Here is a 10,219-nt window from a genome sequence, read left to right on the forward strand (position 1 = left end):
GAGAGGATAGAGAGGAGGTGCAGAAGAATGACTCCGGAAATGAAAGGGTTGTTTGAGGAAATGAGGAACTTTTGATAGCTCTGGGTCTGTACTCACTGGAATTTAGAAGTATGAGGAGGAATCTCGTTGAAACCTTTCGAATGTTGCAAGGCCTAGACAGAGTAGATGTGGGTAAAGATATGGGAGACAATGATCAGTGGTCACAGTCGGAGAATAGAGGGGCGTCCATTTAAATCAGATATCCGGAAAAATGTATGTACCCAGAGGGAGGTGAATTTATGGAATGTATTACCACAGGCATCTGTGGAGGGCAGGTCTTTAGGGGTATTTCATGCAGAGCTTGATATGTTCTTGGTTCGACACGGCTCCCAGAGAGTTGTGTGCGTCTGGAATGCACTGCCTCGGAAGGCAGTGGAGGCCAATTCTCTGGATGCTTTCAAGAAGGAGCTAAATAGTTCTCTTATGGATAGGGGAATCAAGGGATATGGGGACAAGGCAGGAACCGGGTATTGATAGTAGATGATCAGCCATGATCTCAGAATGGCGGTGCAGGCTCGAAGGGCCGAATGGTCTACTTCTGCACCTATTGTCAATTGTCTAGTAATGGGATAAGGCTATTGTCTGGGTCCGAGGAGGGGAAAATGGATCAGCCATGATCAAATGGCGGTGCAGACTCGATGGGCCACATAGCTTAATTCTGCTCTAATACCTTATGTGCTTATCGGATCAGATGGAAGAATTCATCATAAGTTTGACATTGGGGATGTAGCTAGTGGGAGAGAGCATGTTGCGCATGTATGAAGTCCCGGGTTCAATCCCCGGTATCTACACTGAATTTTGATAAATGGGCCGAAAGCACGGGAAGAAATTACTCTACGTTCATCCTTCATTTCCGTCATTGAAGTACAGGATAAGCCTGTAACATATTTAAGAGTTAAGAACAGGCCCTTGCACGGGCCCTCGCAGAATCAGTGGGGAAATTCAAAAAAACACTGCACAACATTCATGCCATTTAAATTCTCATGCACCTCCCTTGTCCATATCGTTTTAGTCCTCAGTACTGATATTGCGAACGTCAGTGCTTGCCAATATTTAGGGAATAGAAATTGAGCCAAACATTCCAGTGTGGACAAAGTGGAATATTTGGAAAATATTTCCGTGCATCAGTTAAATCCCGTTGATGAATGTTCCTCACCCCAACACGCAATCAGGCCGGAATGGGAACTTTACACAAGGAGCAGCTGAATCGGAAGCGATTCGGAGGTCTGTCCCGTAGCACAGGAAGAAGTGTTTCTGTGAAAAGCGCCGGTGTCACAGTCAACGAACAAACATCGGGGTGACCCTTTGAGCTATCCTGTGCTCCGATATCCCCAAAGTCAGATCGCTCTTTCGTATTGGTTTCTCGTCAATATAGTGGTTATTATCATCGTCTGTCACAGGGAAGACAGAGGTTAATTTCCCCGACAGGTAAATGGTTTTGCTGTTTCCGTAGTAAAAATAATTGCCAATCGAATTTTCAAAGTAAATTGAAAAGGGTTAAAGAGGTTAAATCCGAGATTTGGGTTGAAGAGATCGGTTCATTGGGGATGTGGAACAGTCGGTCTGTAGTGATTCCGGGAAGGGAGAGTCACCCGATAGGAAGGCACTTTGTGTTCAGCTTCGTGAAATCTCCCTTCAGCGACTGTGTATTTCAAAGAGTCATTCGGCGCAACACGCGGTGATAGAGAACAATGTTTCCGTAAATATTTGCCTCTTCCACTTTTAAGTGTTAAACAAAGGCTGTTGCTGTGCTCGGCTTAAGGTTTTCGTATAAAGAGTCAGAAAGGAGAGGGCGAGTGGAATCGGTGCCTTCACACAGCTCAGGCCACCCTGCAGAGACTCTGTGAGACTCCTTCCGTCTAACTGCTAGCTCAGACCTGTGAAAGGTCATCGACCTGAAACGTGAACTCTGTTTCTCCCTCCATGGACGCTGCCTAAACTGCCGAGTATTTCCGGCATTTTCAACTTTTCCTTCAGGAACAGACCTGTTTCTCTGACCCCGGGATCGGTGTTGTCTTCATCCGTCCCAGGACACAGTGATTACAAACCATGTAAAATATCCTTCTTTAAGCAGTGTGTATTCGTGGCCGATTTTTTTTTTTTGTCGATGCTCTGGGAATCTATTGGTATTTTCGCGTCTAATTCTGACAAGCATGTGGTTCCAACGTTTTCTGTTTTATATTGTCTTCTCTTATCATTTCGTATTTCCCCTCTCCGCTGCTTTAAAATCTCTTAGTATCCTTTCTTTCAGTTAGTCCTGTCGAAGGGTCTCGGCCCGAAACGTCGACAGTGCTTCCCCCTGCAGATGCTGCCTCACCTGCTGCGTTCCACCAGAAATTTTTGAGCGTTGCTTGAATTTCCAGCATCTGCAGTTTTCCTCGTGTGTGGGGGATCGGGAACTGCTGGCAGTCAAACTAGCACTGGAAAAACGGAGGCACTGGCTGAAGGGGGCTGAACTCCCGTATTTGGTGTGGACTGATCATAGGAACCTGGGGTATATTCAGACCGCCAAACGATTGAAGTCCCTCCAGGCCCGTTGGGCATTCTTTTTGGACCGTCCAAGTTTACCCTCACGTATCGTCCAGGATCCAAGAACGGGAAGCCGGACGCGCTATCCCGCCAGCATGACTACAAAGATGACACCTCCAGTCCCGAGACTATCCTCCAACCATCCGGCGTGCTGGCCTCCCTCACTTGGCAGATCGAGGTCAAAGAAAAGGAAGCTCAGCCTGGCAATGGATCCGGCGATAGTCTGTACTTGTCCGTCTCCGTCAGGTCTCAGGTTCTCCAATGGGGAGCACATCCCAGTTCACCTACCACCCCGGGAGTGATTAGACCCTGGCTCTCCTGAGGAAGCAATTTTGGTGGCCGTCCATGGAGGGGTACACACGTTCCTATTTCTCGGCTTGTTCCATCTGTGCTCGAAGAAAGATCTCTCATCGACCACCTGCGGGTCTTCTTCGTCCTCTCCCGTTCCCTGGTCGTCCCGGGTCACACATCGCACTAGAATTCGTCACCGGTCTACCCCCTCCCGCGGAAATACCACTGTTCTTACCGTGCTAGACCGATTCTCCCGGGCAGTTCACTTTGTGGCCCTCCCTGAACTCCTTTCCTCTCAAGAAACCTGAGATTTCCTCGTCCGCCACGTCTTCCGCCTCCACAGAATACCCGCTGACGTCGTCTTCGATCGAGGTCCCCAGTTCGTCTCGCAGGTATGGAAGGCCTTCTTTCAAGCCGTAGGTGCATCGGTCAGCCTGTCATCCGGTTTCCACCCCCAGACGAACGGGCAGACGGAGCAGGTCAACCATGACCTGGAGACGACCCTACGATCTGGAGCGAGTACCACCTGTGGATTGAGTACGCCCACAACTCTCTGGTGAGCTCTGTCATTGGGAGGTCTCCGTTCGAGTGCTCACTTGGGTACCAGCCTTCGCTGTTCCACGCGCAAGTAGAAGAGATTGTGGTACCGTCGGTTCGGGACCATATAGATCGGCGCCTTAAAATTTGGGATAAAACACGCATGGCCCGACTCAGATCAACGAATCCAAATGAGAAGACAGACGACCGACACCGAACTCTGGCACCAGAGTACCAACCTGGGCAGAAGGTGTGGCTTTCCTCCAGGGACATCCCGATCGAAAACTATCATAGGAACCTCGCCCCTCGCTTCCTGGGACCATTCAAGGTTGCAAGGTTTATCAATCCCACAGCGGTCCGCCTAAAGCTGCCAATGTCCATGGGCATTCACCCAACTTTCCATATGTTTCCGTCAGCCCCTTGTATCCCCCAGTTGAGAATCCCCCACCTCATCGTCACCGTCTCATTAGCAACCAACAGGCATACACCATCCGACGACTACTAGATGTTCGGGGCAGGGGTCTCCAACACCTGGTGGACTGGGAAGGGTACGGTCCAGAAGAGCGTTATTGGGTCCCCCGGTCCTTCATCCTGGACCCTTCCCTCATCCAGGACTTTCATCTGGACCGTCGAGACAAGGCTGGAGGATCGCCGAGATGCTCCCGTTGAGGTGAGGGGCGGGTATTCTTATTGTCCCTTCTGGCAACTGGATAACTTAATCAGGAATTGGGCCTCAATCACCTCGTATATTTCCAAATCATTCCCTGGCTCCAATAATTACAGGCACCTGTTTTCCATCAGCCAATGCAGTATAAGAATCATGTACCACAACAAGAAGCTGGCAGTTCGTTGGTCGACTCGTTCCATGGTTCTTAGCACTAACAGTTCTGAGTCGAGCATCGTTCCTGAATTTTCTACTAAAATCAAGTCTCCGGGTAAAGACTCCCTTGGCACCAATTCCACACTCGCTACGACTGTAATCCCTCCCGACTCGGCCTCGGTGCCCGTGTTCAGGAATTGTAACAAAACCAGAGAAACAACTCGTATCAAGAGTCTATCTATCTCTGGGAGGGAAGGGAACATCAATTTTACTCAAAAATGTTATTTAAAATACATTTTCTGTGGCTTGCTTTGGTATGTGCTAGTAGCTTTTATTCATTTAATCAATTCGAATTATTTTTTTACAATATATGTACATTTCTCAGAATATCTAATTCAACGATTTTTGAAGATACTACGATGAAGCAGATGTACGGGTTTGGCAAGTGAGATAGAAGACACGGATCAACACAGACAGGACGCTGGAGGAACTCAGCAGACTAGACAGCATCAATGGAAAAGAGAACAGTCGAGGTTTCGGGCCGAGACACTTCAGTAGATGAATAGCAAAATTACAAGGTGGAGGGAAGAAAAGGAGAAGCAAGGTGATAGTTGAAACCTGGAGCGGCTGGGGTGAAGTAGCCCGGATGATTCATTTCTCGTTGACTTCATCATGCAAGTTAAATAACGATGCAACTTGAAATCCTCCTCACTTGGTTGAGGGGATTCTGACTGCATGGTGCAACGTTAATTCAGGGATCCTTGTGTCATTCAGTTTCTGCAAGAATGTGATAAATGATCGGTTATTTGAAATATTTAATTTAATTCAGCGTGGAAGCGTATTTCTACAATGTTATGTTTCTATTCAGAACTAACTTGCAATCTTCTGTTTGGTGAAATATCTTACTTCATCTGTCTCTATGTAAGCATTTGAAACTACTAATCTGATATTCTGCTTTGAAAAGCCTGTTGTTGTTCTTGGCTGAAATTCCTTAAAGGCCAGTGGTGTGAGACCGTCAGACACTCACGTCTTCTTTCCTCACTGTAGCATACTCTCGCCAATATCTGAATAAATCAAGAAGAGGTCAGTCAGATATTCATGTACGAACGGGATCAAAGAGTGGTGCCTTGAGCTCGGGGACAGGGAGCTGATATTAGATGATCAGCCAGGGTCTAAATGAATGAATGAATATGCCCCTCCTCCCCTTCTTATCCTGTCCCTGATGTATTTAGTTTTTTTTTGTCCCTCCTTTCTTTCTCTCTCTTTCTGCCCATCACTCTGCCTGTTCTCCATCTCTCTCTCTGGTGCTCCCCTCCCCCTCTCTTTCTCCCTGGGCCTCCCGTCGAATGATCCTTTCCCTTCTCCAGCTCTGTATCCCTTTTTCCAATCACCTTTCCGGCACTCAGCTTCACCCCACGCTCTCCGGACTTCTCCTTACATTTGTCATTTTCCCCTCCCCCTGCTACTTTCAAAGCTCTTACTATCTTTCCTTTCAATTACTCCTGACGAAGGATCTCGGCCCTAAACGTACGACAGTGCTTCTCCTTATAGATGCTGCCTGGCCTGCTATGTTACACCAGCGTTTTGTGTGTGTTGCTCGAAATGAATGGCGTTCTGGCTGGATAGACCGAATAGCCGAGACCGACTTCTATGTTCTATCATTCAATATTCGGCCTTTGATCAGAGAAGATTTCACATTCATTTGACGATGGGGATGCAGCTCAGTGCCAGAACGCAGGCTCCGCACGTATGACGTCTTAGGTTGAATTGTAGACATCTTCACATTGATGGTGAAATTGTGAGAAATGGGCGGAAAATCCCAGATGAGAAAATTGCCTTTACTATCACAAACCGAACGTTTGATTTCCGTTTGAAGCGCGGTGGCTAAGCCGGTAATACAGCGGAGAGAAAAGGACGAGCCCTTGTTGTATCACGCACCGGTGGAGAAATTCAAAAATCCCCGCCTCTTTTAAGGGAGGGGCCAAAGTATCGGCGACACCGACTGGTCAGCCCGAGAAAAACTTAAATTTGAATAATTAATGCAGCAACAACTAAATCCCATTGGAGCAATTGTTTGAATGAAGAGTTTGCAATGCGAAAACAAATCATCATTTGTTCATCAAAGTCGCGAGTTCCGTTCACACGGAGACAAGTGGATTGTTGGTTCATCAAGGAATTCCGCCATTCACTCAAACATCGGGACAGGATTAGGAATATAATGGGATCTCGGGATTGAACGTGGTGACACCCCAGTGTGTGTGTAAACGTCATTATTCATGCATTAAAAACAACTTACATGGGATGAATTCTCCATCAGAACAACTACATTGTTATCTGGTGACCGCCCTCGTAAGCAGTCCATTCAGGTAGTCAAATGGATCATAAAGGAGGACGAGAATGAAACAAGTCCGGACGCCGGCCCTGCTACGCTGCGCACTTTCCATGTCGATCAGTGCCAGGGCGCCGGGCCAGTGTCCTGGAGCTCCATCGTTGAGAGCCTAGTGGGAGCTCCCTCAGCACACGTAGATCAGAGCCTCAGGAAGGAAACCCAGCTCCGCCTTCTCCAGGAGAGGAGGGAAACGGCAGGCGCAATTGTCCGGAGTGCTGATGCCCATATGGGAATCTTGGGGTTTGTGGTCGCGATGTGAAGGGACCTTGTACTGCTATAATTGAGGTCCTCTCCGCCCAAACGTACGCATGGAATTGACAGTGAAAAGTCACTGAGCAAAAGATGAGCTCAGTTTCTCCCTTCACAGATTCTGACGTATGTGCTGAGTATATCGAGCAGTTTACGCTTTTAGTTCAGGATCAACTCTGTTTCTCTGACTCCGTATCTCTGCTGCCCCAGTCGCATGTGGAGAACATGGTAATCATCTCCGAGTGGTTAAGGTGATGGACAGGAAATCCATTGGGTTGTCTCCGTGCAGGTATTAATGCTGTCCACAGCAATGAATGGCGGAGCGGACTCGAAAGGCCGAATTGCCTACTGCAGCTTTTATTTTCTATTTTTCAACGTTCATCCTTTGTGATTTGCTACTCTGATTTGCTACCAAGGGTGAGGTTAAGCAGTACTTGGTGACACAGGACAAGATTGGGCAACGTAAGTATGGTTTCCTTAAGGGATAGTAATGTGAACAGTCTCGGGTTTCTCATCTTAGAAAATTTGTACTGGCATTGGAGAGGATGGAGAGGATGTTCACAACGATGACTCCCGAAATTAAAGGGTTAACATATGAGGAAATTTTGATAGCTCTGGGTCTGTACTTCCTGGAATTTGAACGGATGGAGAGTTCTGACTGAAACCTTTAGAATGTTGAAAGGCCCAGGCAGAGTAGATGTGGAAACGAGGACTCCTACGGTGGAGGAGTCAAGGATAAGAGGTCACAGTCACAGGTCGAGAGCGTCCATTTAAAACAGAGATGCAGACGCAAGCAAATTCATGGAATGTATTACCACAGGCATTAGGGGACGGCAGGTCGTTTGGGTTTTTTAAGGCACAGCTTAATATGTTCTTTGTTGGACACGCCATCAAAGGATACGGGAGAGGCCTGAGGACTGGGGTTGAGGGGAGGGGGAATGGATCAGCCATGATCAAATGGCGGAGCTGACTCGATGGGACACACAGCTTATTTCTGCTCCTATGCTCTTATCCGATCAGATGGAAGATTTCATCATAAGTTTGACATTGGGGATGTAGCTCAGTGAAAGACCGCAAGCTTCGCATGTATGAAGTCCCTGGTTCAATCCTCGGCATTTCCACTGAACTTTGATAAAGGGGCTGAAAACAGATGAAGAAATTACTCTACGCTCAGCCTTCATTTCATCGAAATGCCGGATTATCCCGTAACATGTAATTCATTGTACTACAATTCCAATAACTCTGAAAGGCGCAGCGGAACCGCGATGGGCTCATAACCCCGAGATCGTTGGTTCGAAACCACATTCTGTTGTATTCATCATCTATCAGTGCGTTTTGAAACCGCGGCCCGTCACGTTATGCCGAGACACAGGTAAGTCCACCGCGTTCATTTGAATAATGAAATGACAAAAGAGTTTTCATTACTTGTGTGCAACGGTCGAAATGCGCATTTCTGGTTTATCCACGGCTTTTCATTCCGGTATGTCAGTATGGTTTCGTAGGCACACATTCATCCGCACAGGTTTTAATGAAGGCAGCGACAACTGTGGCGTACCCACTGAGACTCGAAGATGAATCCCTGACTACATCCCTGTCTACACATTCAAAGCTGCCCTGCAAGCGCTCCTGTGCCTCCCTTGTCCATACCTTTCTGGTCCTCGCTACTGATAATGCGGGCGTCAGGGTCCGCCTATATTTAGGGAGAAATGATAGAGACAGACTCTCCAGTGTGGGCAAAGTGGAAATTCTGGAAAATATTTCCCTGCATCAGTTAAATCCTGTTGATGAATGTCCCTCCCTCCAGCACAAAATCAAGCCGGAATGAGAACGTTACACAAGGAAAAGCTGAATCGAAAGCGATTCCGAAGCCTCTCCCGTTGCACATGAAGAATTGTTTGGGTCAAAAGTGCCGGTGCCACAGTTAACTAACAGACATTGAGCTGACCCTTTGAAGCATCCTGTGCTCGGACATCCCAAAGTCAGATCGCTCTTTCTCATTGGTGTCTTGTTCATTTCGTGGCTCGTATCCCCGTCTGTCACGGGGAAGACGGCTGTTAATTTCCCCGGCAGGGAAATGCTTTTCATGTTTCTATATTAAATGTAACTGCAACTCGGATTTTCAAAGTAAATTGAAAAGGATTAAAGAGGTTAAATCGGAGTTTGGCATTGAGGTGATCTGTTCTTTGGGGACGTGGAACAGTCGATCGGCATTAATCTCGGGAAGGGAGAGTCTGCTGAGAGGAAAGGACTTTGTGTTCAGCTTCGTGAAATCTCCCCTCCACGACTCTGTATCTCAGAGCCATTCGGCGTATCACAAAGTGACAGGGAACACCGTTTCCGCAAACATTTGCTTCATCCGCCTCTGTCACATTTTAAATGTTAAACAAAGGCTGTCGTTGAGCTCGATTTAAGGTTTCCAGTTGAAAGAGTCAGAAAGGAGAGGGCGCGTGGAATCGGTGCCTTCACCCAGCTCAGGCCACCCTGCAGAGACTCCGTGAGACTCCTTCCGTCTAACTGCGAGCACAGAGCTGTGAAAGGTCATCGACCTGAAACCTGAACTCTAATTCTCCCTCCACAGACGCTGCCTGACCTGCGGAGTATTTCCGAAAGTTTCAGCTTTTAGTTCAGGAACAGTTCTGTTTCTCTGTCCCCGGGGTAGGTGCTGTCCTCATCCGTCTCGTGACACAGTGGTTACATCCCATGAAAATATCCTTCTTTCAGGAGTGTGTACTGGTGGCCTAATGTTTTATCAATGCACTGGGAATCTATTGGTATTTTCGCTTTTAATTCTGACAAGTATGTGCTTCCAGCGTTTACTGGTTTATGTTGTCCGTCACCCTCTGATGCAAACGATTCATGCAGATTGAGAAAAGCCAGGTCACAGCATCGATTACCAGTCAGCATTTTCCAACGCCGGAATGGGCCAGCCTGTCTCTGTGGCGCAATCGGTGAGCACGTTCGGCTGTTAACCGAAAGGTTGGTGGTTCGAGCCCACCCAGGGACGCTGTTGATCCGGCAACTTTTGCTGTGCGTTACATTGACCGCTGGGAAACGCTGCGCTGTCCGGAGACCGGTGTTCCCTGCTATTGCTCCATCACTTTCAGTGGGAATGAAAAATGTTTCTGTCACGTACCGAGGTACAGTGAAATGTTTCTCTTTCGTACGGTTCATAGAGATCAAATCATTGTACAGTGTATTGAGAGAGAACAATGTGAAACAATAACAGAATGCAAAATAAAATTTAACAGCGACAGGGAAAGCACACAGCAGATAAATAATTAGGTGCAGCTTCATAAAGGGGTAGATTGCGAGGTGAAGTATCCATCTTACCCTACTCGGGAACCATATGAATACCAGACCCAGCC

The 10,219-nt window shown here is 47.5% G+C and overlaps 1 non-coding gene across 1 annotated transcript; it reads left to right on the plus strand.

Annotated features, from left to right (window-relative positions):
* Positions 1 to 9,784: 9,784 nt before the first annotated feature.
* trnan-guu (transfer RNA asparagine (anticodon GUU)) lies at positions 9,785 to 9,858 on the plus strand. Its single transcript has one exon. It is a non-coding gene; the product is annotated as a tRNA-Asn (tRNA).
* The last annotated feature ends 361 nt before the right edge of the window (positions 9,859 to 10,219 follow it).

This window comes from Hemitrygon akajei, chromosome 28, assembly GCF_048418815.1.
Source record: "Hemitrygon akajei chromosome 28, sHemAka1.3, whole genome shotgun sequence".
Lineage (NCBI taxonomy): Eukaryota > Metazoa > Chordata > Chondrichthyes > Myliobatiformes > Dasyatidae > Hemitrygon > Hemitrygon akajei.